The sequence below is a fragment of the Anomaloglossus baeobatrachus genome, chromosome 6, assembly GCF_048569485.1.
Source record: "Anomaloglossus baeobatrachus isolate aAnoBae1 chromosome 6, aAnoBae1.hap1, whole genome shotgun sequence".
In the NCBI taxonomy this organism is placed as follows: domain Eukaryota; kingdom Metazoa; phylum Chordata; class Amphibia; order Anura; family Aromobatidae; genus Anomaloglossus; species Anomaloglossus baeobatrachus.
The window spans coordinates 545,365,775-545,390,290 of record NC_134358.1 but is presented as its reverse complement, the minus strand read 5'-3'; the positions used below and the strand labels follow the sequence as shown (position 1 = coordinate 545,390,290).

Sequence of the window (24,516 nt, the reverse complement as noted above, 5' to 3'; positions counted from 1 at the left end):
CAGTACATTCCCCACAGTACATTCCCCCCACATACAGTATGATATTCCCACAAAACATTCCCCCCAAATACAGCATGGTGCAACCACAGTACATCCCCCCAGACAGTATGAAGTCCCAAAAAGTACATTCCCCACACACACAGTATAATGTCCCAACAGTACATTCCCCACACACACAGTATGAAGTCCCGAAAGTACATTACCACACACACACACACACACACACACACAGTATGATGTCCCCACACACAGTATGATATCCCCACAATACATTCCACACACACACACACACACACACACACACACACACACACTCACTATGATATTCCCACAGTACAATCCCCTCACACATAGTATGATGTCCCCACAGTACATTCTCCCCACACACAGTATGAAGTCCCGAAAGTACATTACCACACACACACACACACACACACACACACACAGTATGATGTCCCCACACACAGTATGATATCCCCACAATACATTCTACACACACACACACACACACACACACACACACACACACACACACACACACACACACACACACACTCACTCACTATGATATTCCCACAGTACAATCCCCTCACACATAGTATGATGTCCCCACAGTACATTCTCCCCACACACAGTATGATGTCCACACAGTACATTACCCCCTGTGGTAGAGCCACTCTCTCAGCAGTAGGGGATGGATGCAGGAACACCTTAAGTGTTGATTTTCATCTGGTTTATTATCATCAGTCACAATCCATTGACAAAAAGACAGCACTACTTCCTCCAGCACAGGAAAATACAGAGCCAAACAGAACATGAGTGTGTCCAGAGGCCTGGCTTTTACCTCTGGAACCACACCCCGAGGTGGAGATATGGTGAATAGCCATCCCACACATCTCTTTAGCTGTTCACAACAAACCCGGCCCAGGTAATACAAATTAACCCTCTCCGCACCTAATGTGCTGGAGTACTACATCCGGGTTCACATCACTGATTGCAGCAGTCGCAGCGACACATATCTCCTCTCGTGCACATCACCAGTGATCACATCACACCCCACACACAGTATGATGTCCTCACAGTACATTACCCCCACATCACCCACAATATGATGTTGTGCCACCCCTGCAACGGATCAAACCGCTCGGATCCGGGGGTGATTATTACTCGTGGCTCGAGGGTCTCCGGACCCGGGGGCTAGAGGCCACACTCAAATGAAGAGGGGGGTATTTACAGGGGAGATATATAGTTTGTGCCGGGACCCGTGGTGTACGATAATTGGGAGTACCGCTGCTGCCGTTGTGAGTACCTGGGGCGATGAAGTGGGGGCAGCAAGATGACATTACTCCCACGGGTAGGGGAAGACCTCGGGACTCTGGATGGTGCTCTGGGATGCAGGGGGGACGCAGGCTCGCTGGTTGCAGGGGTCAGTCGAGTACTCATTCAGCAATAAAGTAGACTCTGACAACAGGGTAAACCAAGTCTCTGACTGCCGCTGTCTCTTCAGGGGAGCTCGTCCGGGACCCCTCCCCTGCAGCACTGCCTGGTGGTCCGTGACTTGCCTCCTGGCACAAATTTAAAGTGTCCTTTGTGGCCCGTCAGCTTGGAGCTTTCCGGGCCCCGCTCCCCACTATGGCTAAGTAAAGATGCCTGCTCTTAGGGGCTCACGCTTGGGATTCCAGTGGGCCGCTTGTTTGGAAAGCCCTATCCCCCTTGTTGCGCTAGTGCCCCCGATCTCTGAGCTTGGTGGGAACAGTCCATATAGGCCCTGTCCTCCGCAAGTTAATTGCGGGGTCGCTTGAAGCTTCTCACGGACCTAGGGTCTGTGTACCCTGACGTGCCTTCGGTCCCGGACCGGTGATTAGGCTGAGGCTGCTGACTGTCCTCAAAGACAGGTCCCAGGCACCTAGCCTCAATCCCCTGCGAACGAGGTCCGACTCCTCTAGGTCCAAACCACCGTCTGCGACCTAGTCTGCTTCTCCCCTGGGAGCTACAACTCCCAGCTTCATCAGAGCTCCTCACAGCTCGAGGGCTACCACTGGACTGATTTAACACCTCCCACCTCCCTTCCTGACCCCTAGGTGGCTGGCCCTGTTCCTGCTTAAGCAGCCCACTGGTGTGCCTGACAGGTGTGGTACTAGGTGTATCTAGGATTTGTGAACGCTGGTGGAGGCAGTACTGCAAATTAGAGACCCAGAACCACAAGGGGTTGGATCCTGCACTGTAGAAAAAGAGCGTGCAGAACCCTGTGACGACCTGAATAGTCCAGGGTGTCACATTGTCGCCACAGTACATTCCCCTCACACACAGTATAATGTTCCCACTGTACATTTTTCCACACACAGTATGATGTCCCCACAGTACATTCCCCCCACACACAGTACGGTACCCACAAAGTACATTCCCCACATACACAGTATGATCTCTGATGTTATTAGTTCAGGACAGCTCACTAATTCAGCCATAACATAGATGCGAATGTGGCACCCTGGACAAGCCAGGGGCCACAGAGAACAACACCCTCACACCCCACACTCCCGGTCAGGCACACCAAAGTCAAACAAAAACCCTTGTTGCCTTCCTCCAGGGGCTGATGTTCACACCAGGGGGTGGGCCAGGCTGTTGGCCCCGCCCACCGAGGAGTTCACAGTCCTGGAGGCGGGAAAAGTGGACAGAACAGAGATAGAGTTCAGAGTGGAAAGTGAGAGGAAGGAAAGTGGTAGTGGAGCAGACCGAAGTTGGTCCGGGTGTGTGGCCCGGACGGATCAGCAAGGTTGGCAGACGGTGGTGACCGTCTGCAGGAGTGACCGATCGGAGTTTACCGTGAGGACCGTGGACGGGCGGTGGCCCAGCGGTACCGGACCGGTACGCAAAGAGAAGTCAGCACCATCTGGCAGGGGTTTATGGACCCTGACAAGGCTAGGAGTCGCCATGAATTTGTCAAATCAGTTTGCGAAGGGAACCTCCTGGGTTCCCCAGCAGCCAAGTCCCGTCAGTAGGCAACCGTCCAACCGTGAGAGGGAAACACAGCCACCGCCAAGGCTATCGTTCCCAGGGCCAGAGCCTGCGGGCAAAGGGGGCTCCTCCAGCCCATATCCAAGCTGGGGAGCGGGTTACCGGTGGGAACCCATTGGAACCAAACACTACACAGGTGCAGGGAAAGGCAGTCACCATCAACCTGCCGGGAGCAGAAACCACCGCAGCCGTCTGTGGGACCCGTCCATCCAGCCGTGTGTTTTACCGGAAACTGTGTCTTCATCATTGGCTGAGTGAGTACCACCGTGCCGTGCGGCACAGCGCTGCCCTTGCGACCCTGCACCTCCCCAGGCCCTGCAACCTGCCTGCCGTCCATCCCTACCCCATCACCGGGCCAACCAACCCCCTACCCACAGAGGGGAGAACTAACATCCAGGCTGCTCCCTGTCATCGCTCCCGGGATCCCCGTCCAGAGCAGCGGTGGTGTCACCAATATCACCACAACCGTGGGTGGCGTCACGGACAATAACCAAATCCCCACCATCCAATCCCTACCCCTTTTCACTCACGGGCGAGGAGCGCCGCTCGAGTCCCCGGGATCCGGCCCACCGCTCGAGCCACCACCGAGCAGCAGCAGCAGCCGGACCCGAGCAGTGGGAGAGCGCAGCGTCCCCTCCTCCGCCCGCGACACGAACATGTGCCTGTTTCATGGCTGTGTAAGGTCAAAGGTTGTAGTCGAAAATGTGACTATTATGTATTTGCTCTTTACTTAACAGATCACACAGATAAAGTCCAAAATGTCAGCCAGGGCCAGACTGGCTATCTAGAAATTCTGGCAAATGTCAGATTGGTTGAACCAGCAGTAGGCCACATAGCCTGAAAATCTTTTAACAGTATTAGTAAGTGGATACTGTTAACATCTGTAGTGGAGCAAAGACCCATGGACTCCCTGCTCAGCCACTTGCTCAGGCAGGTGACCCGTAATGACGTGCCCACGGGGTCGGGAGTTACTCGTTACCAGGCCGTGGTTCTGCTTCTGGGATGCTGTGGTGGTCAAGCCCGGTTCCGTGACCCCGGCGGTGTCCATAAAAATGGAAATGTGGATGATGGGAGTAGTTATTAGTGATGCCACCTGTGGTATACGGCTAATCTAGGAGCCGCTGCTGCGGGAGATCTTCTCTGGGGTGGATCGTAACGCAGCTCGTATGGTACAGCTCACCACAAGCAGAGCTCAGGCCCCATGGAGGATGATGGTGGTGGTAGTTGCCTATGGCGCGATGTTGAGCACACCGGCAGTGATGAGATGACACAGAGGATGCAGTTCAAGTTCTTTTACTCACTTGATGTGCACCGCCGTTGGAGTACCGGCCTTCAGCCGAACCCCGGATACTTCGGAGATCGAGGCCGGTGTTTCCTTCTGTGCGTCACCTTTTAACGGTTTCCCTCCACCACAGCTCCTGTATATACAGTACAGACCAAAAGTTTGAACACATCTTCTCATCTCTAGAACAACTATTAAGAGGAGACTTTGTGCAGCAGCCTTCATGGCAAAATAGCTGCTAGGAAACCACTGCTAGGGACAGGCAACAAGCAGAAGAGACTTGTTTGGGCTAAAGAACACAAGGGATGGACATTAGACCAGTGGAAATCTGTGCTTTGGTCTGATGAGTCCAAATTTGAGATCTTTGGATCCAACCACCGTGTGTTTGTAGAAAAGGTGAACGGATGGACTCTACATGGCTGGTTCCCACCGTGAAGCATGGAGGAGCAGGTGTGATGGTGTGGGGGTGCTTTGCTGGTGACACTGTTGGGGATTCATTCAAAATTGAAGGCATACAGAACCAGCATGGCTACCACAGCATCTTGCAGCGGCGTGCTATTCCATCCGGTTTGCGTTTAGTTGGACCATCATTTATTTTTCAATAGGACAATGACCCCAAACACACCTCCAGGCTGTGTAAGGGCTATTTGACTAAGAAGGAGAGTGATGGGGTGCTACGCCAGATGACCTGGTCTCCACAGTCACCAGACCAGAACCCAATCGAGATGGTTTGGGGTGAGCTGGACCGCAGAGTGAAGGCAAAAGGGCCAACAAGTGCTAAGCATCTCTGGGAACTCCTTCAAGACTGTTGGAAAACCATTTCCGGTGACTACCTCTTGAAGCTCATCAAGAGAATGCCAAGAGTGTGCAAAGCAGTAATCAAAGCAAAAGGTGGCTACTTTGAAGAACCTAGAATATAAAGACATATTTTCAGTTGTTTCAAACTTTTTTGTTAAGTATTTCATTCCACATGTTTTAATTCATAGTGTTGATGCCTTCAATGTGAATCTACAATTTTCAGAGTCCTGAAAATAAATAAAACTCTTTGAATAAGAAAGTGTGTCCAAACTTTTGGTCCGTACGTACATATATATTATACATATACACACACACATACATATACACACACACACACACAATATATTATATATATATATATATATTTATTTAATGTGTGTGTATATATATATATGTATTATATATATATTTATTTAATGTGTGTGTATATATATATATGTATTATATATATATTTATTTAATGTGTGTGTATATGTGTGTATACACATATATATATATATATACATATATATATATATATATATACACATACATACATACATATTATATATATATATATATATATATATACACATACATACATACATATTATATATATATATATATATATATATATATATATATATATACATACATACATACATACATACATATATACACACACACACATATATACACACATTAAAAACATAAATTATATTATATATATATATATATATATATATATATATATATATATATATATATATATATATATATATATATATATATATATATATATATATATATATATATACATATATATATACACACATATACATATACACACACACACGTATGTATATTACCAAATTTTCCGGCGTATAAAGGCGACTGGGTGTATAAGACGACCCCCAACTTTTCCAGTTAAAATATAAAGTTTGGGATATATCATATATACTCATTCAACTGCAGTAAAGAGCGTCCAATACACAGGGCCGCCGCTACTGTCAGCGCTTTACTGCAGTTGAATGCTTTGTGGTGCTGTAAAGCATTCAACTGTAGTAAAGCCATGACCACATCCTGCAGTGGCCTCTCCGTACACCGTACGCTATCACGGAGGGGTCTGTGTGCCTGCAGACTGCAAAAAAACAGCTGGAGGCACCACGGGCATGGAGGAGAGGGGAGAATATCTTTTACTGTGTGTAAAGCAGGGGTGGGAACCTCCGGTCCGTGAGCTGTTTGCGGCCCGTGATGACTCTTCCCGCGGCCCCTCGGCACATTTCCGGAGACCTCAGTGCTTGGGTGGCAGCCGTGGTCTTACCGGCTGCTGGCCCTTTAAATCCTAATGGTGATGCAAGGACGCACACGCTACTGCGTCCGTGTACCGCCCCCTGAGACCCTCAGGGTGCTACAAGGTTCTGCATCCCCACCAGGATGCAGGGACTACCCCCCCTCAAGTACGCAGAACCCCAGTGCTGGTAACAACTAAAACCCATGTAATCCCAGTTTTCCCCAACAATCCACCATGCAATGGTAGTTAGCTAGGGTGGGACTATGGATGGCCGCCTATAGGTGGAGCCACTCAAGTCCACTAGTTGACCAGATGGGAGGGGAAGACTGTGGAGAGTAGTCAGGACCGCAGGAAGTCAGTCAGAAGGGAAACTGCATTGAGACAGAGCAGTCAGTAAGCAGTCTAAGTCTAGTCTGAACTGAGTTGACAGTGGAAGTGAAGTGACACACTGACCCGGGTTAACTGTGACCTGGTACCCAGGAGAGTTGGTTGCCGGTGGAGTACAGTTGAGTACTCCCGGAACTACGCACTGACGGGGTACAGAACCCTAGGACAGGAAAGAGCTTCAAGTCGACCTGTTAACACCTGCACAGCAAAGGGGACCATCAAGGACCTTGCTGACCCTAAAGAATCCAAAGACTCAGTAGCAAAGAGAGAGCCGGGGACAGGACCAGAGACTACAACCCCACTTGGTTCACGCTACCGTCAGGCGGACAGAAGTGGACAAACCACAAACTGGGGACCCACAGTGTTCCATACCATGGGGACCTACTTACCAGAGACAGGTGCAGGGGAAGAACGTACCAGAGAACCAGACTGGCACTGGTACAAAAGGGACCTGGAGGCGAAACCAGCCGGCCTTGGGCAACCAGTTACCATCTTGAGAAAAGTGAGTAAAACCAGTTGCACTGAACACCTGTCTGGACTACTCCTTCCAACGCTCACTGCACCATACACCCGCTGGGGTAATACCCTACTTGCAGAAGGCCCAAGTCATCAGAGCTGCACATTCCATCAGCCCTAGCAAAACCTTCAGCGGCGGCTCCCTACACTTAGCCACATCACAGCAAGTGGCATCACAAATAACTTTATTCATAAATCCCCTGTAAATATCCCCCATTACAAAAAGAGCCCAGGGCACGGAACCAGGTAACGGCCACCATCGTGACATTCCCCGTAGAGACACTGCCTGGAACAGAGTACCCCATATCCCTGGGTGCTACATGCGCATACCATGAGGTGCTTGTGCCGCTCAGGGCTTATCTTGTGGGCGGGGTAAGCAGCGCAAATTTTCCTCCCGTCCACAGAAGAACAAGAGGAGCAGCAGCTTACCAGCCTCCCAGCTGCACATGCCTCCCGGACCTGTGAGTGACTCCTTTCCGCTCCCCCGTACCCCCCCGTACTGTGAGGCCACTACCAAGTGCTGTGTACCCCCTAGTAGTGTGTGTGTCAGCTCCCAGTGCTGTGTACCTCCTAGTAGTGTGTGTGTGTGTGTGTGTGTGTGTGTGTGTGTGTGTGTGTGCCAGCTCCCAGTGCTGCAGAGTAGTGCTGTGTGCCAGCTCCCAGTGCTGTGTACCAACCCCCAGTGCTGTGTGCCCCCTAAGTAGTGCTGTGCCAGCCCCCAGTGCTCTGTACCCCCTAGTAGTGCTGTGTGCTAGCCCTGAGTGATGCAGAGTAGTGCTGTGTGCTAGCTCCCAGTGCTGTGTGCCAGCCCTCAGTACTGTGTACCTCCGAGTAGTGCTGAGTGCCAGCCCCCAGTGCTGAGTTCCCCGAGTAGTGTGTTTGCCATCTCCCAGTGCTGTGTGGAAGCTCCCAGTGCTATGTACCCCAAAGTAGTGTGTGTGCCCCCTCAGTGCTGTGTGGCACCCCCCCAGCGCTGTGTGCCCCCTCAGTGCTGTGTACCCCCACTGTTGTCCGGGCTCCCCTAGTGCGGTTTGTGCCCACCTAGTGCTGTCTATGCCCCCCTGATGATGTCTATGATCCCCCACTACTGTCCGTGACTCCCAGTCCCGTCTGTGCCCCCTTAGTGCTGTCTGCACCACCTAATGCTGACTGTGCCGCCACCAGTGCTGTCTATGCCATGGTCAGTGCTGTCTGTGTCCCCAGTCTTGTCTGTGCCCCCCTAGTGCTGTCCGTGCTCCTCAGTGCTCTGTACTCCCCAGTTCTTTGTTCCATCCCCCAGAAGCAGTGTACTTGCCACTGTTTTCTGTGCCCCCTCCCCATTGCTGTCCGTGCTCCCTTGGTGAGGTCTATGCTTCTCCAGTGATGTCCGTGCCATCACCAGTGCTGTCCGTGCCCTGCAGTGATGTATATGCCCCAGCCTCTCCTGTAATGTATATGCCCCTCCTGTGATGTGTGTACCTCCAACTTCTCCTGTGATGGGTGTACCCCCAGCCTCTCCTGTAATGTGTGTACCCCTAGCCTCTCCTGTAAGGTGTGTACCCCCAGCCTCTCCTGTGATGTGTGTACCCCCAGCCTCCCCTGTAATTTATGCGCCCCAGCTTCTCCTATGATGTCTATGCCCCCAGCCTCTCCAGACCGAGACAAACCTGGACAAGCAGTTGTGAGACACAACATGATCAGTATCACCAAACATCACCTCCGCACCAAAGAGAAGCAGCTCCAGCCACCACAGTAGGGGTGAGTTTATTAATTGTTTGACTAAATATTAGCCTGGTAGTTTTCAAGTTCATAATTTGGTGCGGCCCACGCAAGGTTCGTAGAAAATTCCAAATGGCCCCCGGCGGTAAAAAAGGTTCCCCAAACCCTGGTGTAAAGCCATGACGGCACCCAGCGTATAAGACAACCCCCGACTTTTGAGAAGATTTTCAGGGGTTAAAAAGTAGTCTTATACGCGTCGCGGGTAATACGGGATACATAATTCGTATTCTAATTCCCTTCTTCTTAATGTCAGCAGTGTTCACTTCATGGCAATAGACATCCTGTTTGGCTATCGATTATCCCCATCACATTATTATAATGCAAATTTACCGGTTTACTGTAACAACTGTTACAATTATTGCATATTAGTGTCAGACTGTAACCTAGGCAGCAGAATCTGGAATACCTCAGTGTATTGTGATGTATATCCCCCAATAGGTGGGAGTTCTTTCTTTTTTATCCTGTATAGTTTATCCTCTATTTCTTCTGGATGTATACCAGCCTTTCCAATACCTTAGCCCTATATGGCTGCCCTCTCCTATTGTTTCTCCATCACTTTCCTGCTCCATTCCAGCTATACACACCGTATCACATGACCTGAGCAACAAGCACACACACAGTGCCATACTTCCCCCCCTCCCCCTAGGCTGCTCCAGCCTCCAGTGCCCCGCCCACCCTGCATGTAGCAACCATTGTGTTGCCAACACACAGACCAGATACTGACGCTAGGCCCCGCCCACCATGACGCACTTCCGGTATGGCATATATAACGCCGTCCAGCCAGTGCTTTCAGTGACAGTACCTCAGAAACACACGCAGCAGCAGGAGCCAGGCGCGGAGCAGAGCTCTGAGGTAAACTTATACTCCCCCTGTAACCTCTGCTGTCTGCCCCATATACTGATAACGTGTTCTCCAGTTATTTCTATTCCTCCCCTAGGCAGTGCCTGCCACTACAAGGCTCTGAGGTGAAGATCAGCCATATTCACCAGAAAAGGTATACACGTCTTGTTATGAATGCTATATATCTCATGTAATTACCACATCTCCTCAGGTCACTCGTGTGAAAGGGAACCTGTCAGCAGAAATGTCCCCTAAAACCTAACAGATTCCCCCTCTGCAGCTCCTGGGCTGCATTCTAGAAAGGTCCCTGTTATTATTGTGCCCCCTTTCTGACCCAAAAAAAGAGTTTATAAAGTACCTTTTTGGCTTCGGATTCTATAAATGTGACACGGGGGCGGGCTGCCTGATGGCCGTTATTCTGCCCCCTGGTCCTGTATGCCGCCCCCATCGCTGATTTCCATACTTGTGAACGCCGCCCACTGCTCCAGCCATCCCCGCGCATGTCCAGTGCCCATCTCTCGTGGATGAGCACTGTGCCCAGTGTCACCGCTGGTGACGTGCGCGCAGGGTTTAGATTATGGGCGGTGCTGTGATGTTTATTACCAAGCAACCGCCCATAATCGCGGGACCGCGCTTTCCCCCTCGGCGTCCTTCATTCTGCGCAAGCGCGGTGCTGCTGACCCCACGTCCCCTCCTTCCCATCTATTTCCTGCCTCAGGGCAAGATGGGAAGGAGGTGACGCGAGGTCAGCAGCACCGCGCTTGCGCAGAACGAAGTAGGCCGAGGGGGAAAGCGCGGTCCCGCGATTATGGGCGGTTGCTTGGTAATAAACATCACAGCACCGCCCATAATCTAAACCCTGCGCGCACGTCACCAGCGGTGACACTGGGCACAGTGCTCATCCACGAGAGATGGGCACTGGGCATGCGCGGGGATGGCTGGAGCAGTGGGCGGCGTCCAAGTATGGAAATCAGCGATGGGGGCGGCATACAGGACCAGGGGGCAGACTAACGGCCATCAGGCAGCCCGCCCCCGTGTCACATTTATAGAATCCGAAGCCAAAAAGGTACCACTTTATAAACTTTTTTTGGTCAGAAAGGGGGCAAAATAATAACGGGGACCTTTCTAGAATGCAGCCCAGGAGCTGCAGAGGGGGAATCTGTTAGGTTTTAGGGGAAATTTCTGCTGACAGGTTCCCTTTAAGTAATTATAATGAACCCTGCCATTCCAAGAAGCTGCTGCATTATGTGAACCTTCTCCAAATGAAATGTAAACTTACATTAACACTATAATTACCATAATATACGCTACATATTTATAACATGGTCTCAGGTCACATATGTTATCCCTCTAGGCCAGTGATGGCGAACCTGTGGCACTCCAGCTGTTGCAAAACTACAATTCCTATCATGCCTGGCCATTCAAAGCAAAAGCTTTGGCTGTGAAGACATGATGGGAATTGTAGTTTTGCAACAGCTGGAGTGCCACAGGTTCGCCATCACTGCTCTAGGCTATACAACTGCCAGAACCCTGCTATTACAAGATGCTGCAGCCTCAGATCTATCCCCTCCCTTATCACTATAAGGCCCTGTACGCACTAGAAAAAGGATATTATCAAGAAATTGCGAGAGTGAAAGATTAGCGCACCTGCGTTAAAAAACGCATGCGTTTTTACCGTGTTTTAGGCCCCATTCACACGTCAGTGATTCTGGTACGTTTGTGCTTTTTTTTTTTTTTTAAACGTGCCAGAATCACTGACATACGCAGACCCATTATAATGAATGGGTCTGCTCACACATCAGTGATTTTTCACTGACCGTGTCTCTGTGCGGCGTACCCGCGTGTCCGTGATTGCCGCACGGAGACCTGTCCATTTTTTTCTGGCATCACTGATGTCCCACGGACCACGCAGAGGTGTGGTCCATGACACACGTGCCAGAAAAAAAACGTGCTTTTAAAATAAAAAATTGCATTTTTACTCACCCGGCTCCAGCGATGTCCTCTGCAGCCCGTGCAGCTTGCTGCTTCTGAGCCGGCTCATTACTGTCGCGCATATTCATGATGCACGACACAGCCGACCCGGAAGCAGCTGCTGCGGGGGTCAGCGCCGGCCGGATTCTGCACCGCGGGAGCGATCAGCACCATGGAGAGCGGGAGCGCGCACAGGTGAGTTAATCTGTAAGTGCAATCACAGGCCACGGAGCCCGGATTGCACTTAGACAACCCACGTGTGCCGTAATTCACGGCACACGGAGGGACATGTGCGTGTTTTACACGCCAGTGAATAACGTCTGTTTCTTCGTCGCTCCATTGGGAGACCCAGACGATTGGGTGTATAGCTACTGCCTCCGGAGGCCACACAAAGCATTACACTAAAAAGTGTAAGGCCCCTCCCCTTCTGGCTATACACCCCCAGTGGGATCACTGGCTCACCAGTTTTCGGCTTTGTGCGAAGGAGGTCAGACATCCACGCATAGCTCCACTGTTTAGTCAGCAGTAGCTGCTGACTATATCGGATGGAAGAAAAGAGGGCCCATATAGGGCCCCCAGCATGCTCCCTTCTCACCCCACTGGTGGTTTGTAAGGTTGAGGTACCTATTGCTGGTACGGTGGCTGGAGCCCACATGCTGTTTTCCTTCCCCATCCCCCTGAGGGGCTCTGAGGAAGTGGGATCTTACCGGCCCCAAAGCCCTGAGGCCGGGCTCCATCCACAGACCCATTGAACCTGCTGGATGTGGAGCGGGAGTGCCGTTCAGGGACATGGTCCTGCACCATTCAGGTACTCTGTGTCCCCGTACACACAGGCACAGCACACTCCAGACTTGCTGGGTGTGCTAGTGCGCCGGGGACAGTAAAGGGTTACAGTCACTGCAGCCTAGCTGAGTGACTTTATTTATTGGGAACTACCGCGCCGGACGCTCCGGGAGCGGCGGCGCGGCTGGGACTTGTAGTGCGCCGGGGACTTAGCGCCGACCGCGCTTTTACGGCGGCGGCGCTCATAAATCCAGTCCCCGGCTTTTGCGGCCTAGCTCAGCTTCGTTCCCGCCCCCACCCTGTCAATCAGGGTAGGGGAGAGACGCTGTATAGTCAGCAGCGCCGAGGGCTGGAGCCTTATTTACATGCTCCAGCCCTCTCACTAGACACTGTGGGACGCCGGTTTCCCGCTCTGACTTGGGGCACGCCCACGGCCCGCCCCTACTCACACGAGCTGGAGAAGGACGCCGGCAGCCATTCCTGCAGCCCGAGCTGAGAGAACGGACTCTGGGCAACCAACAGGAATAGGGCGACCACACACCCCCTTATAGGCGGGCGGTAAGCGGCACCTGGGGTGCTGACACTAAATACCGCAGTTTGTCTATTTGTATTTAAGTACACTGCATAGGTCGCTATTTCGGGCTATATGCCCTCTTAGATGGCGACACATCAGCAGCAGGAAAGCATGGGTGCTACGGCACAGGCTTTCTATGATGCTTGTATTGCATGTACTGAAGTGTTCATGTGTATTTATGCTTGTATGCTATACACTGCACTGTACGGTCACTAGTCTTGGCTATATTCGCCATAGAATGGCTAGACTACAGCAGCAGAAAAGCAAGGGTGCTGAGGCACAGGTTTTTTTCTATGCTGCTTGTATTGCAGGTGTTGCAGTGTTCATTTGTACTTATGCTTGTATGCTATACATTGCACTGTATGGTCGCTATTCTGGGCTATATTCCCCTAGATGGCTAGTCTACAGCAGCAGAAAAGCAGGCTTTCTATGCTGCTTGTATTGCATGTGCTGCAGTGTTCATTTGTACTTTATGCTTGTATGATATACATTGCACTGTACGGTCGCCATTCTTGGCTCTATAAGTCGGCAGCAGCATATAAGCAACACAGGCTTTCGATGCTGTTTTTGCTGCATGTGATACTGTTCCACGGCACTGCTCCCCATTGGGTGCAATGCTCCCCTGTAGCACTTGGTCAGCCGGGGTCTCTACTTGACGTGGCCAAAAGAACCACCTCTCAACCCTGTCCAAGGACAGGGACGGAGTTGCAATGGGATAGAGACTTGCAGTCCGGACAGGCCATGGGCAATCTGGATCATTGCTCCCTGGCCACCCTCACTTGGATTAAAAATCGGTGCTCCGGGGGGGTCCCAGGAGGCTCTCTGTATGACGAGGTAGACGTAGCTCATCAGGACTTTGATCCTGACATCGCTCTCACTCCGGATACACCGGATGGTGACGCCATAAGGAATGATCCTATAGCGTCCATCAATGGAATGTTGGATATTTCTCCCTCAGCTCCCCCAGCGGAGGAGTCAGCTTCACAGCAGGAGAAGTCCCATTTCAAGCTCAAACGTATATTGAGTATTGTTCTGGCCACGCTGACTGCAGAGAAGCAGTCCAGGAACACCACGCTTCCCAGATAAGCGTTTTCTCCAAACGTATTAAGGATACACGTTATCACTTTCCCCCTGACGTGGTCAGGCGTTGGACCCAGGGTCCAAAGGTGGATTCTCCAATCTCCAGGCTTGCGGCTAGAGCCATAGTTGCAGTGGAGATGGGACTTCACTTACAGATGCCATTGACAGACAGATGGACTCTGGTTGAACTCTGTCTGTGAGGCTATCGGCGTGTCGGTTGCTCCGGCATTCACAGCCGTATAGGCACCCTAAGCTTTTCAGCTGTTCTTGCGCAGCTGGTCTTGAGCACAAGTACATCTGTGCCGCAGGGGCGTCCGTAACCTCGCAATGTCTGCATTGCGACTTACCCTATTAATGCTGTCCTGGAAGGACAGCCGAGGTTTCGGTCCTTCCCAGGCTCGGGCAGGTCCCAATTGTCCTCGTCCAAAAGGGCTGAAAAGCCTCAGAGGGGCTCAGCTGCCGGCCGGGCTCAATCACGCCCAAGGAAGGCAGCCGGAGGAACCGCTACCAAGGCGGTCTCCTCATGACTCTCAGCTCTCTCATCTTTCCGCATCCGCGGTTGATGGCAGACTCGCTCGCCTTTGGCGACATTTAGCTGCCACAGGTCACAGACCGGTGGGTGAGGGACAGTGTGCCCACGTGCACAGGACAGAGTTCTGTTCTCGTCCTCCGATTCGATTCTTCAGAACGTCCCCACCTCCCCACCGAGCAGATGCTCTTCTGCAGGCAGAAGGAGTGGTAATCCCGGTTCCTCTTCAGGAACAGGACACGGTTTTCCTCCAATCTGGTTGTGGTGCCAAACAAGGTTGGCTCTTTCCGTTCCGTTCTGGACCTAAAACTGCTCAACAAGCACGTGGAGGCCAGGTGGTTCCGGATGATACCCTCCGCTCCGTCATTGCCTCAATGTCTCAAGGAAATTTCCTAGCATCAATAGACATCTAAGATGCTTATCTCCACGTGCCGATTGCTACAGAGCACCAATGTTTTTCTACATTTCATGATAGGAAACGACCAGCTTCAGTTCGTAGCTCTGCCATTCGGGCTGGCGACAGCCCCACGGGTGTTCGCCAAGGTCATGACGGCAGTGGTAGCAGTCTTGCACTCACAGGGACACTCTGTGATCCCTTACTTGGACGATATACTTGTCAAGGCACCCTCTCAAGAGGCATGCCAACTCAGCCTGAATGTTGCGCTGGAGACTCTCCAGACGTTCGGGTGGATCATCAACTTCTCAAAGTCAAACCTGTCACGACCCAATCACTAACGTATCTTGGCATGGAGTTTCATACCCTCTCAGCGGTAGTGAAGCTTCCGCTGGACAAGCAGCGGTCACTACAGACTGGGGTGCAGACTCTCCTTCAAGGTCAGTCGCACTTCTTAAGACGCCTCATGCACTTCCTCGGGAAGATAGTGGCGGCAATGGAGGCGGTTCCGTTTGCGCAGTTTCATCTGCGTTCACTTCAATGGGACATTCTCCGCCAATGAGACGGGAAGTCAACATCCCTGTACAGGAAAGTATCCCTTTCACAGACGGCAAGGACTCTCTGCAATGGTGGCTTCTTCCCACCTCATTATCACAGGGAAGATCCTTCCTACCACCGTCTTGGGCGGTGGTCACGACAGACGCGAGTCTGTCAGGGTGGGGAGCGTTTTTCTCCACCACAGGGCTCAGGGTCCGTGGACTCAGCGGGAGTCCACCCTTCAGATCAATGTTCTGGTAATCAGAGCAGTGTATCTTGCCCTACTAGCCTTCCAGCAGTGGCTGGAAAGAAAGCAGATCCGAATTCAATCGGACAACTCCACAGCGGTGGCATACATCAATCACCAAGGGGGGACACGCAGTCGGCAAGCCTTCCAGGAAGTCCGGCGGATTCTGATGCGGGTGGATGCCACGGCCTCCACCATATCCGCAGTTCACATCCCCGGCGTAGAAAACTGGGAGGCAGACTTCCTCAGTCGCCAGGGCATGGACGCAGGGGAATGGTCCCTTCACCCGGACGTGTTTTCAGGAAATCTGTCGCCGCTGGGGAAGGCCGGACGTCGACCTAATGGCGTCCCGGCACAACAACAAGGTCCCAACCTTCATGGCACGGTCTCGCGATCAAAGAGCGCTGGCGGCAGACGCCCTAGCGCAAGATTGGTCGCAGTTCCGGCTCCCTTATGTGTTTCCACCTCTGGCACCCTTGCCCAGAGTGCTACGCAAGATCAGATCCGATTGCAGCCGCGTCATACTCGTCGCCCCAGACTGGCCGAGGAGGGCGTGGTATCCGGATCTGTGGCAGCTCACGGTCGGCCAACCGTGGGCACTACCAGACCGACCAGACTTACTGTCCCAAGGGCCGTTTTTCCATCGGAATTCTGCGGCCCTGAACCTGACTGTGTGGCCATTGAGTCCTGGATCCTAGCGTCTTCAGGATTATTCCACGGGGTCGTTGCCACCACGAGACAGGCTAGGAAGCCCACGTCCGCTAAGAACCACAGAACGTGGAGGATATTCTTATCCTGGTGCTCTGCTCAGGGAGTGTCTCCCTGGCCATTTGCATTGCCTACCTTTCTTTCTTTCCTGCTATCTGGGTTAGAAAAAGGTTTGGCGCTCGGCTCCCTTAAAGGTCAGGTATCGGCGCTATCCGTCTTTTTTCAGAGGCGTTTGGCACGCCTTCCTATGGTGCGCACGTTCCTACAGGGGGTTTGCCATATCGTTCCCCCGTGCAAGCGGCCGTTAGATCCATGGGATCTGAACAGGGTACTAGTTGCCCTCCAGAAGCCGCCCTTCGAGCCTCTGAGGGAGGTTTTCACTTTCTAGACTATCCCAGAACGTGGCTTTTCTGGTAGCGGTCACATCTCTTCGGAGAGTGTCTGAGCTAGCAGCGCTGTCATCCAAGACTCCCTTCCTGGTCTTCCACCAGGACAAGGTAGTGCTGCGCCCCATTCAGGAGTTTCTCCCGAAGGTGGTATCCTCTTTTCATCTTAATCAGGATATCTCCTTGCCTTCGTTTTGTCCTCATGCAGTTCATCGGTATGAGAAGGATTTACATTTGTTAGATCTGGTGAGAGCACTCAGAATCTACATTTCCCGCACGGCGCCCTTGCGCCGTTCGGATGCACTCTTTGTCCTTGTCGCTGGTCAGCGCAAAGGGTCGCAGGCTTCTAAGGCCACCCTGGCTCGATGGATCAAAGAACCAATTCTTGAAGCCTACCGTTCTGCTGGGCTTCCGGTTCCTTCAGGGCTGAAGGCCCATTCTACCAGAGCCGTGGGTGCATCCTGGGCATTACGACACCAGGCTACGGCTCAACAGGTGTGCCAGGCAGCTACCTGGTCGAGTCTGCACACTTTCACCAAACATTATCAGGTGCATACCTATGCTTCGGCAGACGCCAGCCTAGGTAGAAGAGTCCTGCAGGCGGCAGTTGCCTCCTCGTAGGGGAGGGCTGTCTTGCAGCTCTAACATGAGGTATTTCTTTACCCACCCAGGGACAGCTTTTGGACGTCCCAATCGTCTGGGTCTCCCAATGGAGCGACGAAGAAGAAGGGAATTTTGTTACTTACCGTAAATTCCTTTTCTTCTAGCTCCTATTGGGAGACCCAGCACCCGCCCTGTTGTCCTTCGGGATTTTTGGGTTGTTTCGGGTACACATGTTGCTCATGTTGAACGGTTTTTCAGTTCTCCGATGTTACTCGGAGTGAATTTGTTTAAACCAGTTATTGGCTTTCCTCCTTCTTGCTTTTGCACTAAAACTGGTGAGCCAGTGATCCCACTGGGGGTGTATAGCCAGAAGGGGAGGGGCCTTACACTTTTTAGTGTAATGCTTTGTGTGGCCTCCGGAGGCACTAGCTATACACCCAATCGTCTGGGTCTCCCAATAGGAGCTAGAAGAAAAGGAATTTACGGTAAGTAACAAAATTCCCTTCTTTTCACTGACGTGTGAAACGGGCCTTAGGTGTGTTTTTCACAGGTTGATCCCTGCGTTTTTAATGCACAGCAATAAATATAGATAGATTGCTAGAGAAATAGAAAGATAATGGATAGATGAATAGATAGATTGATGGATAATCGATAAATAGACAGATAATGGATAGATAGAAACATAATAGAATGAATAGATAGATTGATAGAAAAAAATCATAGATAGATAATAGAGGGATAGATAGATATACAATGAAAACTGGTTCCCTTGCTGGTTTCCCACACTGGTACTAACCTGACTTCAAACTGGACTGGCATCACCTTTACAAATGTGAACAGGTGCGTATCTATACGTGATATGAAATATGAGGGGGGGGGGGAAACCCAAACAGAGCACACTGCAAAACCACAATAAATTCTACCTATTAAATATTTTTGGAGGTATTTAGAATATTAAAACTGCCATTGTAATACTAGCCCAGCACCCCTTCACGGCACCTTCTTTTGCTGGGTCCTACTCTAAACTGCTAAATAGATAACAGATAGGTAGATGGATAGATAGAAAGATGATGGATAGAAAAAAATCGTAAATAGAGGGATAGATGATAGAAGGATACATATTACAGCTTTATTTTTTATGTTTGTGTCGCCCACCCCCCAGTATTTCTCAAACAGCAGTGACCCTGCGGGACACTGCAGTTCTCGCGAGCGGTAATGTGTTCACATTACAAACCGTGAGAAATGACCTGTAGTTACCCCTGCATCCTCGTTACAAGGCTGCATTCAGTATGTGTCAGACGCGGCTGGATCAGTCTGCAAGTGTCGTGGGACCTCTGTGGATTATGCCAGAGCTGTGTGTTGGGGGGGGGGTTAATAAAGGGGTGAAAGAGGGGGCTTTTTGGTTATTTTATTTAAAATAAAGGATTTTTCGGTGTGTGTGTTTATTCAATTTACTTACAGGTTAATCATGAGGGGTGTCTCAGACGCCTGCCATGATTAACCTAGGACTTGGCTATGGGCTGCCGTTAACTCGTTATTACCCAGATTACCACCACATCACGGCAATCAGGAAGAGCCGGTAACACGCTGGGACTGTTGCAAAACGGATGTGACATTCTCGGCTGGTGGAGGGGGGGCAATAGCCCTGGTTTTAGCCCTCCCCAGCCTGAGAATACCGGACCGCCGCTGTGTGCTTACCTTGGCTGGACGGTAAAAATATGGCGGAGCCCAAGTTTGTTTTTTTTCGTTCTTTTATATGTACGTTTTGATTTCCATGTGTATTATATAAGTCTGTGTGTAAGTGTGATATGTGTGTGTTTACTCTCTGCTCATCTTCCTCTTCCTGTCATAATGACATCACTTCCAGGTTAATGATGAACATTATGTCCCGAAATAACGCGACAAACACAGGAAGACGCAATGAAACGCACATAATTTGCTACCTGTGTTATTCCCTGCGGTATTTCATGATTACATTACAGTCAATAGAGTGAAATACCGCAGGTACCTGCAGAAAAAGAAGTGACATGCTCATTCTTTTTCTCAAGAAAATCTGCAGAAAGAATTTTCTTGAAAAAAAAAAAAAAAAACCTAGTGCGCCTACAAGCTCATTTTTTTTTCCATAGGTTTTGCTGGGGAATGTCTGCAGAAAGGTTACAACCATTTTCGCAAGAAATTTCTGCAGCAAAAAAACGCGGGTAAAAACGCAGTGTGTGGACCGGGCCTAACTATTGGAGTACATGCGATATGTTTACAGCATATCCCCAGGTCTCCTATATGACCTCCTTAGGCTATATAATAAGAACCCTGCCACTACAAGACGTGGGAACGTTTTGGGTCACTATCTCCATCCTGAAGGTAAACCCACATTATCCTTATAATTACAAAAGTATGCCACATATGTTAGAAACAAAATAGAAGCATAAATGAACCACATAGCATAGTTCAGGGCAACAACTACAATATATATGAAACCAGAGGGGGAAAAAAAAAAAAAAGTCTTTAAATTTGCCCATATATCTTCACATTTCCAGGTCAATGACTCAAACAGCACCAATATTTATAACAATAAATTTTGTGTATCAAAAAAAGAGGGTGCAAGGAAATGGAAAACGTACAGAATACAAAAAGTACACAGGACATCTGAAATAGGAGGGTGAAAAATTCCGCACACCTACCTGGCCATTAAAACCTTTCAAAGCTCAAGTATATTGCTGCCAAAAATATAAATATAGCCCCACAGACAGAGGAAAATTCTTCCATACGGTCTCACTATAGTGTTCCAAAAAGGCATATTATTTAATTAACTGCCTAGGGACCTGAGTGAGGAAAGTCCAATGTCGTGGTATATATGAAAAAAAAAAATAAAGTGCAGCATATACATGAAAAGAGCTTACCTAGTGGTTACCAGGGTACAGGGGTACGTGTGGGGAAGGAGTCCGAACACGTGTTTCGCGTGTTGCGGCTTCCTCGGGGGACAGTGGACAAAAGGTGCAGGGTGCACCCTCTTTTTTTGATAAAATTTATCCCATCTACTTTTCAATAGATACCTATTTTTATTACATCATTCAAGGTACCCACCATTGGTTACCACTAATGAATACAGGCACGGGAGAGCCTCTTGCACTGCATATCTGAGGTATATACCCGGTTTCCCTGAAAATAAGACAGTCTTATTTTTTTTGCCCTGAAAAAAGCACTAGGTCTTATTCTCGAGGAGACATGGTTGGGGATAAGTTTACCCCACACAATACGCAGATAAACCCCACCCCCCTTCCCAGGATAGTCATACTTACCAGCCCCGGGCGTCTGTGGCTCACAGATCTCCCTGTGATCTTCCAGCAGGTGTGCTGCACGCCTCCCCTGCGTCTGGCCGACACACATACTTCAGAACACACAGACACACATCATATCCCATATCATTCCTCTGTCATCTGTGCAGCACGCTGTCCTCACTTGCATTTGACTGACACACATACATCAGAACGAACACACACACACACACCGATTTCACATCATTCCTCCCTGTGATATACGGTGGAGGCTCCAGGCAGCTGTGCTGCACGACATCCTCCTCTGCCTCTTGCTGACACTCACACATCAGAACATACACTCACACATCAGACAGCGTACACTCACATATCCGATGGCATACACATACGAAATTACACATATCAGTACAATCGCGCACACACACTCACAGCATCCAGAGATACAACCTGCTTCCGGCCATCTGATGCAAGGTCCTGGAAGCTCACTGCACACTGTCCCAGGTCCTTACGCGCGCCGAGAGGCAAGCGATATTGCTGGATGTTGTGAGTGTGTGTATGCGATCTGTAGTGTGTGTGATCTGGTGTGTATGTTCCGCCGCAGGACCTTGATGCGCTCCCCTGCTCTCGGTTGGCGTCTGGCAAGTATGATCGGGGGGTCTTCTCTCTATTAGGGGGTGTCCGCTGTCTATAATAAAGTGTCCTGCAGGATTCTTTAACTTTTTTACCACTGCATGGACACTTCATTATTGAACCACAACTAGGCCTTATTTTCAGGGAATGTCTTATATTTAAGCCTCCCTGAAAACTCCTGCTAGGTCTTATTTTCGGGGAAACACTGTATGTATATATTTTCCTTTTTTTTTTTTTTTTTTTTCTTCTTCCTCTTTCTCCTCCCTCTTTCATACCTACTACAGTCTTTACCACATTGTATTTTTAAGAATGATCTAAATTTCCATGTTAGGTCGCTGCATATGTATATATTGTATTCATCAGATGTCATTTTAACCCTATTACTGTATATATTTTGTTTATTATTGTTTTATCATACCTGTATGTGGTTAATTTTTTTTTTTCTTCACTATTTCAGCGACAACGTGAACAAAACCCATGCAGCGTCGAAACGTTGTTTTAGTCGCTTATTTCCCGACAACACCTACTGCCCTGTGCCACATTTGTTAATAAACTTTGAACACTTTCTGCAATATACGTCTGCGTGTGCGGTGATTAGAATTTAATGAATTATGGCTCCAACACAAGAGATGTCAATTGAAACAAAGGAGAGGATTATCAAACTCTTAAAAGAGGGTAAATCATCACGCAAAGTTGCAAAAGATGTTGGTTGTTCACAGTCAGCTGTGTCTAAAATCTGGACCAAATACAAACAACATGGGAAGGTTGTTAAAGGCAAACATACTGGTAGACCAAGGAAGACATCAAAGCGTCAAGACAAGAAACTTAAAGCAATATGTCTCCAAAACAGGAAATGCACAACAAAACAAATGAGGAACGAATGGGAGGAAACGGGAGTCAGTGTCTGTGACCGAACTGTAAGAAACCGCCTAAAGGAAATAGGATTTACATACAGAAAAGAAACAATAAAAAGAGAACCTGAAGAGGATATGCAAATTTCCACAGTCACTAATGATATGGGGCTGCATGTCAGGTAAAGGCACTGGGGAGATGGCTGTCATTACATCTTTAATAAATGCCCAAGTTTACATTGAAATTTTGGACACTTTTCTTATCCCATCAATTGAAAGGATATTTGGAGATGATGAAATATATCAAGATGATAATGCATCCTTCCATAGAGCAAAAACTGAACACATTCCTTGAAAGAAGACACATAAGGTCAATGACATGGCCTGGAAATAGTGCGGATCTCAATCCAATTGAAAATCTTTGGTGGAAGTTGAAGAAAATGGTCCATGACAAGGCTCCAACCTGGAAAGCTGATCTGGCAACAGCAATCAGAGAAAGTTGGAGCCAGATTGATGCAGAGTACTGTTTGTCACTCATTAAGTCCATGCTTCAGAGACTGCAAGCTGTTATAAAAGCCAGAAGTGGTGCAACACAATACTAGTTATGTATTGGACTGTTCTTTTGTTTGTTTTTCATGATTCCATAATTTTTTACTCATAATTGAGTGATTTCCATACTTTTTCTCAGTTTGGTCTTGAAAAGTAACAGTTACTGGCTAGCACATTATGTTTTCATGATTTTTTTTTTTTTTAGTATTTCTTAAAACCAGAAAGTTGCCATTTGAAATTACTTTAGTTTTGTTTAAGAGAAAGAAGCAGATCCCAGATGGCACAAAACTAAACAACTGAATGAACATCCTCAGAGCCAGGGGAGGCCAGAATTTTTGCCAGGGGTTGTAGATCAACATTAAGACCACCATTGATCCTGGTCAAGTGTTCACTGCCTTTCGCTGTGAAACATCCCCCCCATATCAGGCTTCCTTGACAGTTCCTTCATTTTTTGATCAGTTATAGTCTTTCTCCCTGATTTCTTGCATGTATTTTGCTTCCACGCGTTTTGCTTGCATTGCATGTGTTTTGCTTACACAGCAAAGTCTACGATAAATCAGTAATTCCATGCAGACTTAGCTTTTTTTTTTTTTTGCGGTAGCATTTTATTTAACAAATATTTGTAAAAATTGTTGCCAAAAAAAACCAAAAAACCCCATGACACTTCATTGGATTTTGTGAACATTTTCCACCCATTGAAATTAATGAGGTGGGTCAAAATGCAACCAAAATGTTTAGCTGTGCATTTTGGTTGCATTTTGTATCCGTTCTGGTCAACAAAAACGCAGGTCACCAACTTTTCTCCATTCTCTCCGCTTTATACTCACTGATCACCGGCGCGGCTGTCACACTGCTCCAGCGGCCTCTCCTGCTTCTGAAAGTGCCGGCCGCTCATTAGGTTCATCTCATATTCACTGCTTCCCCCGCCCAACGGCGCCTATAATTGGTTGCAGTCAGACGTGCCCACACGCTGAGTGACAGCTGTCTGACTGCAACAAATCACAGCCGCTGGTGGGCGGGTCTAGATCGTACAGTACATTAAATAAAAAGAAAAAACAAAAACATCAGCAGGTGTTCCCCCTCAATTTTAGCCAAGATAAAGCCTCACAGCTGGGGGCTGGTATTCTCAGGCATCGGAGACCCACATTATTGGGGGCCCCCTGGCCTAAAAATATCAAGCAGCAGCAGCCGCCCAGAATTGCTGCATCTATTAAATGCGACAGTCCCAGGACTTTACCTGACTTATTCCGAATGCCCTGGTGCAGTGGCAATCGGGGTAAAAAGGAGTTAATGGCAGCCCATAGCAGCCACTAAGTCCTAGATTAGTCTGAGACACCCTCCATCACTTATCTGTAAGTGAAAATAAATATGAACATCCAAAAATCCTTTATTTGAAATAAAACAAACAAAACCACACTTTCTCCACTTTATTAACCCCCAAACACCCCTCCAGGTCCGACGTAATCCACATGAGGTCCCACGATGCTTCCAGCATTGTTACATCTGACACTCACAGCGAACGGCCATAGAGCA

General features: G+C 49.2%; 1 protein-coding gene and 1 long non-coding RNA gene across 4 annotated transcripts in view; one reads left to right on the top strand and one right to left on the bottom strand.

Annotated features, from left to right (window-relative positions):
• Positions 1–24,516, bottom strand: part of CDK14 (cyclin dependent kinase 14) — a 629,746-nt gene that overhangs the window by 451,614 nt on the left and 153,616 nt on the right. The window contains exon 1 of one of the 3 annotated variants that reach the window (XM_075315632.1): positions 660–752. The exons of the other annotated variants lie outside the window; for them this stretch is intronic. The gene's annotated coding sequence lies outside the window, so the exon portion shown is untranslated. Of the gene's footprint in view, positions 1–659; positions 753–24,516 lie in introns of those variants that run through there. 3 annotated transcript variants of the gene reach the window in all.
• On the top strand, positions 9,794–24,393 carry LOC142243574 (uncharacterized). The gene is made up of 3 exons (XR_012724382.1): positions 9,794–9,881; positions 9,967–10,023; positions 22,041–24,393. It is a non-coding gene; the product is annotated as an uncharacterized LOC142243574 (long non-coding RNA).